A 17,303-nucleotide genomic window follows, 5' to 3' on the forward strand; every position below is an offset into this window, starting at 1 on the left:
TAAACTGCAAAGATGATCAGTAATTCAAGACCTTCAATTTGAGGTCAATGTCAGGTCATGATGAAATTTAACCTTGACCTTCAAAGTGTACTATGACCTCGACAATGTGACATTTGAAATCTCAAGTGGTCCTGAGTTGAATGGTGGTAGTCCCATGTCTATATGACTTCCGGTTCTCAAGTTTGCAAGCGGAGGCATGTATTTTTGAAGCAACAGCAGTTTACCACCTGAAATTTTATGAAATTGAAGAGTTCAACATGGTTATACAGTCAGGATCCTACTTCGTCAAAATTATCTCCCCATTACGCCAGTTCATTTTCACAATCGTAGATATGGAAGCCATTGTAGGGATGACGCGCTACCAATTTTGCTCTTGGAAACCGATAAATTTATCCACATTGCACCAGTACGATCCTTATATGTCAGTTTCATTTTATAAGAGAAATGTATCAACTCGCTAATGAGCATCAGTTAATGATCTTGTCTGCATTGATTCAACTTAAAACTATTGTCTGATCGGTTAACGTTGTCAGGTGGAATTTTCAAAATTCACAAACATTTAAAAAAATTCTAATTAAATATTTCGTGGAAGGGCAGACTAGATTTGTTTAGTGGTTGAAGACTATAAACCCTAGTTATCACACACACAAAATTATAATTTTTCGAAGATATGCATTTTCATCATCCAACTTGAAAGACTGTCGTCAAGTACTTTTAGTAAAATAATAGCTATTCGAACACACCTACTCTGTTTTTGTGATTCATTAGATAGATAATTCACTTGACCCATATATTTCATCTTTCAGTACTGTGATTTTTATAAGTTATAAAGTTAACCTAACCTGTAGCTTTGATATATAAAAATGATAGAATCTGAAGCGAGACGGTGTATGAAATATTCTTGCTTTGTACGATACCAAGACAAAATATTCAACTCAAACACGCCCTAACATAAAAAGGTGCACTCGATTTTCTCTTTTCAATACTGTTGTTACCCATTTTTTGGAATTTTTTCTCGAGTCACATAATAGAATGGCAGACACGAAAATTACTGAACTAATAGATTGATATGTTTTCCGTCCGTGGTAATTTTTTAAAAGAAATCGGAGGATATGCATTTTCTACATCCAACTTGAAAGATACCCATGTCGTCGACCTCCTGATATCTAATTGTTCTGCTTAACTATATACTAGATAAATTGAAAACTTATGCAAATGGTGTTTTTAAAATATAACACTTCGGTATTGAGAAGAAAATTGTAATTTTGTTTGTTTCTATTAACTTTTAAATTTTTTGTCACTATAGTAAACATTATAGTACACATTTATCGCCTTCGCTAACAAAGAGCTTCGATTCTTTTGTTCTATTTCAACCGGGTTTTCGATTGTATATGTTTGACCAAATAACAAAAGCATTCAATGAAATTTTTTTTTTTAGTTTTGCATAAACTTTGTAAGTTTCATAAGTTCTACTTATATATTTGATACTGCATCAATTTGGGCACTTTGCAAAATGGGGTCATTTGATATATCAAATTGAAGGTCTTAATGAGATCTACTCGAAAATTTAAATTTCAAACCCCTTTTTCATCCAAGTGGGAAGGGTGGGGTCATTTAGTGCAAAAAATTAAAACTTCTCAGATGATTAGGTTGTCGCATATCAAATAAAAGGCAATGAAATGTACATTCCACATATCAAATTGACGTTCCCAAAAATGGGTTGGGTTGGGTCATTGAGTGCAAAACATAAATTTTCTTCTAATGTAAGGTTGCTGTATATCTAATGAAAGGTCATGATGTATACATTTGAAATATCAAATTCCTTACCTACAAAAATGAGGTGGATGAGGTTATTAAGTGCAAGAAATCAAACTTTCTAGAATATGATGTTGTCGCATATCAAATAAACAGTAATCAAGTCTACATTACAAATATCATACTTTGGATCTCAGAAAATTTAGGTGGATTGGGTCATTAAGTGTAAAAGAATAAAAAATTTCAGAAGGTATGCTTGTCGTAAATCAATTTGCAGTACGTAAAGAGTACATTACAAAAACACCACTTTTACAGGAAAGACCTTTTTTATATTTATTATTCCAGTAAACATTTAATCATTTAAAATATTGTAATATTGTAATGTAATATCAATTTACTTTTTTTTTGTTAGATATTCTCCCTGGATAACTGATAACTAATACATCAGGGATACTTAGTGCAATGTTGACACAAAGTAAATTGTTAACAGCAATAGTGTGCAATAAAATATATTAGTGCGTTTAAAAAAAAAGTAAAATAATAAAAATACAAAACTCCAAGAAAAAATTCAAAACAGAAATGATTCATACTTTCATAATAAATTGTATACTATTGTGATTTGATTTCCTCTCATATCCATTATAATAAGGCATGTTGCATGTCGTTATCATTTTTCTTTGTTGAAATAAACAAAATATAGTATTTATTAATCTAGCATTTAATACGGGGAGCTATTTCTCACGGTTAAACTGTCGACGAAGTATAACGTTCACATTATACAAAAGAAATCAACGAAGTAGCACTAGCTGTCAAATTCACGTTCACAGCTGATATGACTCAAATTCTAATATTTAGTTTATAACATACTATTAAAGATCCATGGTGGCCTTCAGCTATAATCTGCTCTTTATTCAGATTTTTGCCTCTTTGAAACATTTCCTATTTCCATTCTCAATTCTAAAACGTGTATTCAATTTATAGAAAATCTTCAATTTTAGATGCATAGACTCGAAAATATGTATCAATATTTCATGTGTATTTTAGTCTAGACGCCACCTTATTTACCATTATTGTGACCTCCGAAGAATGCCAACGGTCATATAACCACATAGTTATAAACATCAACACAGATATAATAGATAGCAAACTCATGCAATTGGATTTTTCTAGTACAGGTAAAAAAATAGTCAATCATCGTTTAACCTGTATTAGAATTAGTTTTTGTAGAAATAATCATCCAAACAAATTGTTTACCCTTTTTTCATTTTCAATGTTGAAATTCTTTTCCATTTTATAACTATACACGACTTATTCATGCATAAAAGTAAGACAACAACAAAAAAAACTCCGAGGAAAATTCAGAATGGAAAGTCCGAAATCAAACGGCAAAATCAAAAGCTCAACTACATCAAACGAATGAATACCAACTGTCATATTCCAGACTTGGTACAGATATTTTACTATGTAGAACATGGTGGATCAAGCCTGCTTTTTGTAGCTTGCGTAACCTCTCACTTGTATGACATTCGCATAAAATTTCATTATATTGGCAACGATGTGTAAACAAAATAAACAGTCATAATAGGCAAAAATGTCGAAAATTGTGATAACCCACTTCTAGCTAAGGAGTTAAATTGAAGTGCACATGAAAACGGATTCAATGAGGTCGAATTATTAACTTGCAGGTGAATAATTCATCCCGGATGTTCCGTTTCCTGTCTTCTTTGGACAAAACTGAACCAAACTGGCTTTAAAAGCGAAATATTATCTCACTATATCACTTTCATTAATAATTAAACGAAAAAAAAATCATATTTTGATTGTTTTATATACCATAGCTAGTGCCCCTTCAACAAAGACCAAGTGATAGATTGTGAAAAGCCCATTTCATTGCAGGTAATCTTATAAGACAAAATTTATGTTTGCATCAATGTAGTTCTTACAAGAGGGTTGTAAAGGATTATTCCTCAATCAAAAGTGATAAAAAAAAATCAACTCACAACAGTGATAATTCATCATACAGTGTTCGAGAGTTGATATCTCAAGCTTAAATAGAAATGAGAAGAACTTTCTTTTTAAGTGCGATCTACATAACTAACTAAATTACTAGATTTCCACTTCGTTCCTTGTTGTGTTTAAAGGCTGATCTAACCCGAACTAAAATTGATTAAATTTTGAGGCAACAGAAGCTTACCGATGTGACAATGTCACACATCCTCTAGGGATGTACATATCAAGGTAACAAAAACTGAGTGAATTAAACGAACTGTAAAAGGTCAGAGACTTTGAAACAACTGCTCAGAAGTGCAGTTTATTCAATTAAATGATACATTTTGAAAGTACATTTGCCTTTGAATTTTTAAATAATCGTGTAAAGATGCAACTCCTGACATTAGAAACGTTTGGTCTTGGTTTTTATACAGTAGTAGTATAGTTGTAAAATTCTACTAATACATATATATTTTTCATTTTTTCTCTCTTTTTAGATTCATATAAATCCACACACAAACAAATAATATTGTTTAATTTACGACTACGATATGCCGCTTGTTGAACATATTCTACTAAGCAATATAAAAATCAACGACAGTGTAAATAAAGCAGCTCATCAAAGATTTCGAAGTATAAAGGAATTTTGACATGAAAAAATAAACCCCACCATAAAAAGATGACATTAAACAGAATTGGTCGAAGAAAACATTGTTTCCTAATATAAACTAATATTTGATCCAGTTCATTGCAAAACTTCAAATTTAAAACTTTAAGAAATTCCATTACAATACAATTACTAAAGTAACTTAGTAATGTTAGAGTCGATTTCTATTGATTTTTTTCTCAAAATTAAATAATGCATAGTACGTTGCAAAGTATTTTACTTACAAGCATATTATGTTTATGTTTATTTCTTTAACGTTGAGACAAGTTAAAAGACAAATTCTATACAATTCAAACATTCTGTTGGCTGGTAAAAGTTTGATTACTGTAATTTTATGACTATTGTACAGTGTTATACTACTGTTGCCTATATTTATTTTATCACAGATAGAATGTATATTTTTTAGTATGTTCAGTGCGCAATTTTGTATTACTAGTGACTTTTATTAAAAACACTCGTTGTAAAGTTTGTCTTAAGTTTCAGTAAAAACGTGAAGATCATATGTTTGTTCAAACACTGTTGGAAAAATAAGAAGGAAATTAAAGTTAAAGGATCTGAACACAATTGCAGACAAAAATCATCACACTCATTTTGTATGCTTGGTGTTCGTTTTATATACACAAAGCCTGACTCATCAGGTATACTATTGTCGCCTTTATTTATTCATCACCGGCCTTTGAATCAAAGCACATACATTTACAAAGTTGAAAATTTTATGCTTTAGGTAATCAAGTGTATCGAATAGAGTTTTACAAGCATTCTTGTATTAGAATATAACTTTTCAAAAACAAAGAGCATAAAATGCCAGTAGTATATGACTGGTTACCACTAAATTGATTGGATCACTTGGGTATTTTTAAACAATTGCCAACAGTGGTTGCGACATAGAGGTTGCAAAAACATCATTTTTGGTCAACTTTACCTTAAGGATTTACAATTTCAGTTTCTTTTATATTCTATATAATTACTAAGATCGCACACGATGCACTGTCTCACCTGCTTTACTAATGATTCAATTTATGTCAATTTTCTTGAATATGAAATTTTATTTCAACTATTACATACACTTAACATTATCAATGATCCATAAAAATGAGGTGAAGGTCAGAATAATGAGGAACATTGCCAGACATGTATTACTTGATTTATTTCACTTTATTAGGCGGGGTTTTAACCAGTCTATCTATAGACAGGTGTTTAGGGATAAACTCATCAATGAAATGTCCAGTAAATGTCTTTGATCCGGTTAAATCATGTAAAAGAGTATTCGAAAAGTAAATAGTGAGGCACATACGTTGATATTCTTGTAAAAAGGTGTTCGGAAACATGCAAAAACATTTTGTAAATTGTGGACTTGAAAGTACTACTAAGACGACGGATGTTATTGTTTTTTCGTCATATTTGTAGACAGATACATTTCTTTCTTTGTGTAAGAAATAGCTTTATGTACATTTTAAATCTTTCTTTTTCTTAATCAGCACTCCATCAACACACTGATGATAACATGCCATGCACTGATGTTACTATGCAGCGGGTACGTGGGATTTAATTTCTATTTACAGTTGAATAAATACATTTTCTTCAAACTTTGTTTGTTTTCCCTTTAATGTGCAATATATATAATTCTTTGTTAAAGGGTGCCAGATATAGGGAAAAACACTCAGTCTGACAAGAGGTATAATTTTATTATCATGTTTAGGATCCACCTTCAATTTTTAATTCAGCACTGTCATAACATAAATTTATGATAAAAAAATTAAGGGAAGCTTATATTTATTTAAAATAGACATTAAAACAAGCCACCAAAATTTCATGATAACTGCTAAAATATCTGTGAAATATTATCTAAAATACATTTTATGCCCTGAAAAGTCCTTTTTTTATGAACAGAAATCCCTTTTTTTTTTTTAACAAAAATCACATAACTCTAAAACGTAAATCAGAATTGTTTGAAAATGAAATTGAATTTATGTCAATATATATAATCAAGTCACCAAATTTTAATGAAAATATTTTAGTTAAAGTCGAACTGAGCAACACAAACACTACTATAAACTAGGGTGGTCTCAGGTGCTTTGAAAGGGTTAGCAGATCCTCCTCCACAAGGACAAAAGTCGTGGTGCTCATGTAGTGTTTGCTTTTGCACAAATCAATTTATTAGAACATTCTTCAGGATTCATTCTTCATTTTCATTTACAGTGCAAAGTAAAAATACAGTGAGAATACATAAGCATACTTAAAAACTTACTAAACCTCTTCCAAACTATTACATATAAACATAGAATGTTAGAAATAATATTTTTATTATTCATTTGAATGAACTTTAGAAACAATAAAAACATTGAGATGACTGTAAACAAATATTTTACACTTTCCGACATTTTATTGATGCATTGTTTGTAGAATGTTGTTATCTTACACTTAAATGCTTAAATTTATTAATTATGCAAAGTCGTGTTTAATTTTCATGGAATCGGTTTTGCTAAAATGTTAAAATTATTTTGAATAAATCGCATTTGAAAGCACTGGCTCACAAGATTACAATACGCATGCATAAAACTCTTACTCACTCCCTGTAAGTGGTTTATCTTACTACTAAATGCTACCTTACTGGAACAGACGTAACACATATCGTTTTCGACTTATATATAAAAAGAATTAACGTTGTTTGTCCTGGGGTTGAATTCGTGAAACTTTGCTCTGTGCTCTGTGGACAGAGATCATGCTCGTTACATGAAATCAAGCATTTTGATTGCTTGATTTTGTAGTATGAGTACAAAAAGCTGACTCGAAAGTTTTATGATTTTAAGGCCAGGACTTCATAGTGCATTTGAAGACACCAGCTCACAAGATTACAGTTTGCATAAACATAACTCTTACTCAGTCACTGCGAGTGTTTTATCTTAGTCCCAAATGGTGCCAATAGCAAACTAGAACAGATACTTGTAATACATATCTTTTTCGGCTAATATCGAAAAAAAATGTCGTCAGCCCTTGACTCCATAGTCTCTTGGACTCGATCGCGAGGTAAACACATTATCTCAAGACCATGGCGGCAATCTTCTAGTTCTATTATTAAAAATGATGTGCCATAATTTAATTTGTTTATGGCGTTAGAGCTATTAACCATTGTTCTTTTGTCATTTCTAAAATGATTTCAATCTCTGTACAATTTTCGGACTAAATTCGTGTTACTAGTAATTCAACCCGTAGGTTTTACAGCACAATTCAGAAATGTATGATAATTTCCATCAATTGAACGTGGAACTATGATAAAATGCTAATCAGATTATACTAGTGAATTTCTGACCAATTAATTCAGTTCTTTCAAATCCAGGTTAAAGTCACGCATAAAGTTTTGTAATTTGACACGACAAAACGCTATAGGAATCTATACTACTAAATCTATAGACCGTTTTTGTGTTCACCTCATATAACCAAAGAAAGCTACAATTCAAACTTATATTAGGGTATAATATACTTGATAGGGTATACTGAAAATTTTACCCTTTTTCATTAATTACTGTTTCAAACAATAAGCAATAAGAGAAATTAGTAAGTTCCTGAACTATCCGATGAGATTCCCTTTTAGTCATGTCATTATATGTCACACGTTACCTATCTTATCTGTACGTTCCGCATCTGTAAGGCGCACCACCAAACGGTGTATTTATGATTTGTTATATAGACGGGTCAAAGTCAAAGGGTTGACACTACTAAATTCGATCATTGTCACATTGTTTCGAATTGTAGTATTTTAATCAGCATGACTTTATAAAATCACAATACGAATACTAAAAATCAGGATCTATACTATTAAATCTAAAGACCGTTTTTTTAAGATTAAGATAAAACTATTTACACATGATGAATTTACTGACTGTATGTGTAAGTTGAGACGGCTACTTTGAACGACTCTAAAGAGTAGTTCATCACAATACTCAGGGGAAGGCTGTTCCAGATTTTAATTGTGCGTGGACAAAATGAGTGTTGGCATATTTGTGTTCTGCTGGATGGAATATGGTATGTGAGTGTGTGCATGTTGTGTGCATGTTTCTGGACTGTCTGAGCGGTTGAATTAGTCTGTCTGTTTTGGTGATTGCAATGAGATGGATTTTGGTGGGCATGCGCTTGACAGCTATGGACGTGTAAAACATCTCTAACCACAAATGGGATATTATGCTGGATAACATAAAAGTTAGATGACGAAACTTGTTACATAGCTAACAGTCTGTATATGTAATGTAAAAACTTTGTAATACTTCACAAAATAATTTTATTAGAGAACTTTTTGAAGCGTCTTAAAATCAAAACAATAGCAACAACAATGGCGACCTCCATGACCAGAGAAAGTGAACACAGTTCTGACCATTTGTTAACAAATACACAATCACAATCTAATATTAGTTCACCATCTCTGAATATCAACAAAAGGTCTAATCCTGATAGTCCAGATAATCTCCCTGCAACCCAAAAACAAAATACTCGACAGATTAGGCGTCGCAACTCGCAAGGTGACCTTCGAGATATTGAAAAAAAGACTCCAGCGACACGTAAAAACATTACAGATAAGGTCATTGAAGCACTCACTAGTCCAGATGTACTTAATACTATAATTCCAGTATTGGCTGAAAAAATAAGCGAAACATTAACTCCTCTGATTGAAGAGCAGGTGAAAAAATGTATCGCAGCACACGTTGAACCTATTCAAAAGTCTATAGATGAACATGATTTTTCCATAAGGGATCACACAGTAAAAATATGCAAGCTAAGCATACGAATGGAACAAGTAGATAAACGGTTAAAAGATGATAATAAAATGTTGGACGTTTGGGATTCTGAACTGGATGCACTTCACAAAAAAACAAAGGATATGGAAAGTAGGTTAGAAAGCCAAGAGCAGTATTCTCGTCGGACCAGTCTCCGTTTTCACAACATCCAAGTACCAGTTGATGGACACGGTAAAATTCTTCACCCGGTCAATACAGATGACAAAATCCTTAGTATTTGCAACGGCCAACTTGGCCTCAACTTGTCTATTGATGATATCAGTAGGAGTCACGTCATTGGTAAAGCTAAATATGGCAAGTGTCAAGTCATTGTTAGATTTATGTCATATCGTACTAGAGAAATGGTATATACAAACAAAAAATATTTGAAACACAATGAAGATGGTGTTTTCATCACTGAGAATCTTACCAAATTTCGAACAGACCTGACAAAAAAAATATCCCAGATGAAATATAAAAACCAAATACACGCGTACTGGACCGCAGACGGTCGCATATTTGTAAAAAGGGCTGAAAATAGTCGAAAGGAACAGATCAATAGCTTTGAAGACATCTCTGACATGGAACGAGACATTACTTCACCAACCAACCAACAACAATCAGAAGCTGAGAAATAAAATTAATAACTCACAATAATCTAATAAATGGAGAGTTAACTCTTAGAACAAAATTAATAAATTGTGTTTCTGGTTTTCTTTTCTGGTTCAAGCTGTTGAAATAGTTGAAATACAATGCATATTGACATTTTTTTTTTTAATTATTATATATCACAATCATTTTTTTTTTTCTCATAATATCAGAGACATATAATACATATTATATGTATCTGATAATATTATAATAGTAAAAAGATTGTATAATCCAAAGAAAAATGTATGTATGTATGTTGGTTTTGATTTTTTTCTTTTTAAATTTTTTTCGGTTCTTTTTTTTTTTTTTCGTATATGTTTCTGTTTAATTTATCTAAATAATTGTATTCACCTACATATTACACCATTTATCTTAAACACTCTTTGTTTTCGCTTGTCAAATTGACTTTCCTTTGTACCTTATTTCGTATATCAAAACATATAAAAAAGCCAGGGCTTAAAAGTTCAAGTATTATGAAAAGCGTATTCCCCTTTTTTTAAACTAAACCATACAATGTAACAGTAAATATGTTGACCCTCTAAAATAAAAAAGGATAACGTAATCCATGTTTTAAATGCCTTTTTCCACCTAAATGAAATCAATATTTATGAACCACAAAATAATCCAAAGTTAATGATCAATTGTTCGTAAACTAGTTTGTCCGTGTTGATAAATGTACTAAGACTTCCTTTTCTTGTAAATCTTTAGATGCCTCCAGCTTTAAAGATCTATGTAAACAAATTCTTATATACCACACAAAACATACAGTTTACTAATATATACCTGGGGTTCAGACTTGGGGTCTATTTTTTATTTATGATTATAAAAAATATTATTAACAACTATATAATATTAAACATAATCGAAACATATTGATATTTTTTTTTTTAAACATAATTATCAAAGTAAGAACTGCGTTAATATAAAATATTAAACAATTAATAACATTGTAATCCCTAACGGCCTCACTTGACTATAATTGACATAAGAATTAAGTTATCGTTAAGTAAATTAGGGTGCGTTCGAATAGAAAGTCCTAAACATTGGCGACTTATTGTAGAATTAGAGAAATTTGAATAAAAAAGAATGTCAAAGAGGTAGTAAGTAAATAATGTATATAATGTATATATAGATGTATTTTCGAATTTAGATATTTCGCTGTTATTATATTTATTCTTATTTTTACACTATAGAATATTTTTTTTTTATTGGCTATTCTAAATGCTTCATAAAATATCTGTGATGTTTTCTGTTGTATTGATGTATGATTGATGTCACCCGTTGTATTTGCTATCCGTTGTGCATTGTTAAATTCTAAAATTCTTTTAAATTTTTAAGTTTGTAAAGTTCTATCATCTTATTAATATACATGCAATAACGTGAGTATAACAAAACAAAATTTATATATATTTTTTTTTATTTTTGCTATTCTAAAGTTTCAAGTATTCAAATATTTAATAATTTCCCATTTCAGTAACAAATGATTTCTCTCATATCTCAAACCTTGTTTGTTTTGTTTTATATATTTTTATTTTTTTCGTCTTTTTTGGACTTTTCGTCAGTTAAGTGTGATGATGTGTGTGGTTTTGGTGGTGTATATATCTCGTTTTGCTGCCTGATTTTACGCAGTATGATTTCCATGTTAAAACCCAATGGGTAATTGTATAGAACAGTATAGGGCAGCTATCGGGTTATTTAACTTATGTAGTTGCACATTTGGTCTCGGTAGTTTAAACTCACAAACAATTGATAGCTCTATAATAGAAATATTACTTACCAATTTCAGATGTTCGTTTCTCGTCGTCTCTCTGTCACTACTCCAGAGCTTAAATCCGAATATAAATATTGTTTTCCTGCTATATGTTTTAAATTTCATTCTTATTATTGGAAATATTGAAACTAATCCAGGTCCTAGCTCAGATATTATAAATGAGTCTACCTCAAGTATAAAAGAAACTGCCTCACTATCCATATGTAACATAAACATACGCAGTCTAAGACATAAGCTAAATTTTATCCAAAACTTTGCTGATGAATTTGATATAGTAACTATAACTGAAACTCATTTAGATCCAAGTGTTAACATTGACGATTTGCAACTTTGCTCATTTTCGAAGAATATAATCCGAAAGGATCGTAACAGTGCAGGCGGAGGTATTATAATCTATGTAAAAGATGATATATCCATTGCACGAAAAGGTGAACTCGAAAACCATATTGATGAGACAATATGGGTCGAGATTAAAGGTAAAGGTCAATCATTTCTTCTTTGTTGTACATATAGACCTGAGTGGACGGACAATGACTATTGGACACGACTTAATTATTCACTGGGATTAAGTTACCAGCTAAGCGAGAATATTGTTATAACAGGAGATTTGAACTCTGATTTATTTTCCATTCATAATAATAAATTATATGATACATTGAATCTTTTTAATCTAGAAAATGTTATAAATAAACCAACAAGGGTGACTGCACATAGTAGCACATTACTTGACCCGATTATAATCAGCGATACAATTAAATATTCAATTGCCGACGTTCTTAAATTACCGTCTGAAATAAGTGATCACGATGCTTCTGTAATATTTTTAGAATGTCCGATATTTGCAACCAAATCATACAAAAGAGAAATTTGGTTGTACGATAAAGCAGATCTAAATAAATTTTCTTTAGACCTTGATTCTGTCAGTTGGGATGAACTTTTTTCTGATGTTGAGGATGTTGACGAGATGTGCAATATATTTACTCAAAAACTCCTAGACATAGCCAGGCAAAACATTCCAACTCGACATGTTTATATACGAAACAATGACCGACCATGGTTTGACAATGAATTAAGAAGAGAAATTCGTAGAAGAGACCGTTTTCGTAAAAAAGCCTTAAAAACTCAAAAAGATTGCGATATCAATAAATACAAAAAGCAGAGGAACAAAGTAAATAATATGAAAAAAGCTGCAAAAGAAAAATTTGAAAGAAGTTTGGAAAATCTTATATTAAATAACGTGGCTAACCCTAAAACTTATTGGAAAATAATGAAAATGCTTATAAAATCAAATAAAGGTTCTGGTGATTTACCCCCACTTAATAATATTATTCACGATGAAAGCATGGACGATGTAGTGTACGGAGACGACGAGAAATGTAATCTGCTAAATAAATATTTTAGTCTGATTTCTTCCCTAGAGGAGGAAGGTGTTCCTATACCCGAAATTAAGCCAAGAACAAATATTTTTTTAAAAGACTTGGTAATTGAAATAGATGAAATAGTCGATATAATTAAAACTTTAGATCCTAATAAGGCATCTGGTCCAGATGTCATAAGCCATAAAATGTTGAAAATGTGTCCTGAAAAAATAGCAATTCCCTTAAAAATAATATTTAATAAATCCCTACAACAATGCAAATATCCCACCAGCTGGAAGATTGCTAATGTAATAGCTTTTTTTAAAAAGGGGGATAGTTCGTTACCATCTAACTATAGGCCAATATCGCTTATAAGTTGTGTAGGGAAAATAATGGAGCGAGTTGTTTATAAACATGTCTTCAATCACCTACACAGAAATAAGTTAATATATGAATACCAGTCTGGTTTTCTGCCAAAATATTCGACAGTTCATCAGCTTTTAGAAATTTATAATTCTATATTAAATTCATTAGAAAATAAAGAAATTAGCTGTTTTGTTTTTTGTGACTTTTCTAGAGCATTCGATAAAGTTTGGCATAAAGGATTGATACATAAAATGAAGTCATACGGTGTTGACGGAAATTTATTAAATTGGTTTCAAAGTTACTTAAACAACAGACAACAGCGAGTTGTTATTAAACAATCTTCCTCTGAACTTTGCAGTATTTCAGCTGGTGTCCCACAGGGTTCTGTTTTGGGACCGCTGTTATTTATTATCTATATTAACGATATTGCTGAACACTTGATTTCTTTATGTAGATTATTTGCAGATGATACATCTCTGGGCTACTCTAGTCGTGACACGACACAAATACAATCAGTGATCAGTCACGACCTGAGTGAGCTCAGCGAATGGTCTAAGAAATGGCTGATGTCCTTTAACCCAGCAAAAACAGAAATAATGTTGTTTTCATACATTGAAACTCCAGAAATGAATTTCACTTTCAATGATAAGAGGATTGAAGTTACAGACTTCCACAAACACTTGGGTGTTACATTTAGTAAAGATGCTAAATGGAACACCCATGTGGATAATATCATAAAAAATGTATCTAAACATTTAAATGTACTTAGAAAATTAAAGTACAGGATAAGTAGGAGCAACTTAGAAAAGCTTTACTTGACTTTTATTAGACCGCTTCTCGAATATGCATGTGAAGTTTGGGATAATATGGGTGTGGGTTATTGTAAAAAATTAGAACAGCTGCAGCTTGAGGCAGCCAGAATTGTAACAGGTCTTCCTATTTTTACAAGTAATAGAATTATTTATGATGAGATTGGTTGGGAAACTCTAGCTGAACGAAGAGAAAGAAGGAAATTACAATTATTCTATAATATTCAGCATAATAATGCACCAGCCTATCTTTGCAATTTAATTCCACCAACAATCCAAAGTACAGCTGTTTATCCATTACGTAATGGGAATGATTTAATATACCCTTTTTGTAGACTTTCATTAACCCAAGAGTCCTTCATACCTTCAACAATACGACTGTGGAATAACCTTAATGTGGTGACACGTAACATTGACTCTTTAGGTAAATTTAAAACCGAACTAAAAAATCTTAAATTAAATTCAAAAGCCCAAGTACCAAAACATTATGACTTTGGCAGTCGTAAACTCAATATTATATTGACACAACTTAGGTGCTCAGCTTCTTTTTTGAACTATGATCTTAACAGAGTCAACATTATTTCAGATCCGTCTTGTAGTTGTGGTGCTAAGTTCGAAGATTCACGTCACTTCTTTTTTTATTGTCCTAAATATTCGAATATAAGAACCAAATTATTTAATAATCTAAATTGGTTACCAGACAACTCTCTACTAAATTTGAACACCTTAACCTCCGGCGATAAGTCTTTAACTAATGTTGAAAATGAAAGAATTATAAAGAATGTATATGAATTTATTAAAGAGTCTAAGAGGTTTCTAATTGTGTAATGTAACATATTATAAAGTGCAAATACATGCATATTGTGTATTACCACTCACATCACCACACACCACCTTTTCAGAGTTCAAATAATTTATATATATATACATAATGTATTGTTTGTATGCATGCTTTGTAAATATTCTAATGTTATAAATTGTTATGGGAGAAGACTTTATAAGTTTGATTAACTTGTGTCTCATCCCTTTTGCACATTTACGCAAATAAAATATGTTTAAACTATGAGATGATATGTGATTTTATATCACATGACCAGGCGTGCATCTGTTCTTCTGTGTGCGAGGTCTCTCCATTTTAAATGATTTATCATGTCACTAACGCTTAAGGTGTTTCTGTGTCGGTTAGTGACATATCTAGCAGTCTTTCTTTGTACTTTTTCTATTTCGTTAATATCTTTAGTAAAGTTAGGGTCCAAAACTGAACAGGCATATTCTAGTGATGGTCTGACTAAAGATTTATACCTGTTCCTTTACTGAGGTGGAACTTATGTTAAGATTCCTTCGAAGATAACCTAGTGTGCTGTTGACTTTATTACAGATGGTGTTTATGTGACTGTGCCATTTTAAGTCTGATTGAATTATCACACCTAGGTATTTTGCCTTATCAACATGTTCAAGAATGTGGCCATGTAAAGTGTAATTATATGCGAACGGATTTTTATTTCGGCTGATGGACATGACATTACACTTGTCAGGATGGAAAGCCATTTTCAATGTAGTTTGCCAAATGCGTAGTGTGTTGATGTCTCACAATCACCGTTTGATTTTATTACAGAAATGCAATGGTGTCATCTGCAAATAGGCGTATGGTGGAGTTTAGCCAAACTGATATGTCGTTAATGTTAAATTTATAAAACGATAAAATTATTACTTGGATGGAGAGTTGCCTCATTGGCACTCATACCACATCTTCCTTTATCTATGAAAGGATTTATTAAACATCCTTCAATTCATCACTGCATTTGTCTAAAATAAATTTGTTTCAACATATATTTTTTGTTTGGAAATTTTTTTATTAAAAAGAAAGAAACATGCGTGAGATTTTGAAATATTGTGGACTTTCAATTTCTGTTAAAATAGACCACACGAGTATAATCTGAACACCTAAATAATGTTGTATATATATAGAAGATGAGCAATACCAAAATAACATTTAGGTCTATATCTCTAAACAGTTTAATCGTTTCATTATTATATACTTTATTTCAAATATAGAAGTGGGTAATCCTAATCCATGCATAAGTAATTTGACATATCAAATTTCCTTTTTTTGTTACATCAAATTAATAAATTGTTATATCAAATAATTATAATCTGTTATATCAAATTGATAATCTGTTATATCAAATTGTAAAAAGCAGACTAGCATGGTTCTAAAAGGCTTCCGTACTAAATTAAAGGACCATTTAAAATGTACCATATTTTCTTTATCTTATTCATTCCTTTTTAACAAGCTAGATTTTCTTTAATAAATGTGAAAATTAAGACGGCAACGAAATACCTGGTTGTCTCTCTTTGTATGACAATGTTTGCATATATTCGTTCTCGGGTTTTAAATGTTATCGAAGTTTTACTTTTGAAAAGAGTCTTTTATATGATACATGTATGATTATTCATTTTTTCTTTTTTTCTTTATCAACAATATCAAAGAAGATAAGGAAAGTCTCTTACATTTGAACAACAATAAAATGTAAAGTCTAAAAGTTCTAAAAACATGGATTATAGGACCCCTATTTCCACTGTCTTCCGCTCTCAAAATCCCAAGAGAACAATTGCTAAATTTAAGGAAATTCAAAATGTTGAAGACCGTACTTTGACCTATAATGGTTTACTTTAACAAATTGTGACTTAGATGAGAGAGTTGTCTCATTGGCACTCATACCACATCTCCTTATATCTATTTACATTTAAAAACAAAGAAAATACAATGAAGGGGAATACAAAAACAGATGCCGATGTATATAAAAAAGAAGATGTGGTATGATTGCCAATATGACAACTGTTCAAAAGAGACCAAAATGACACAGACATTAACAACTATAGGTAACCGTACGGCCTTCAGCAATGAGCGAAGCCCATACCGCATAGTCAGCTATAAAAGGCCCCGATATGACAATGTCAAACAATTCAAACGGGAAAACTAACGGCCTTATTTAAATAAATAAAAATGAACGAAAAACAAATATGTAACACATAAACAAACGACAACCACTGAATTACAGTCTCCTGGCTTGTGACAGGCACATACATGAATAATGAAGATCATTCCAAGGCGACAAAACACAAAAAGAAGAAGATAACACACGGCTGTCGACAATCATTAGTCGG

This window comes from Mytilus edulis, chromosome 2, assembly GCF_963676685.1.
Source record: "Mytilus edulis chromosome 2, xbMytEdul2.2, whole genome shotgun sequence".
In the NCBI taxonomy this organism is placed as follows: Eukaryota; Metazoa; Mollusca; class Bivalvia; order Mytilida; family Mytilidae; genus Mytilus; species Mytilus edulis.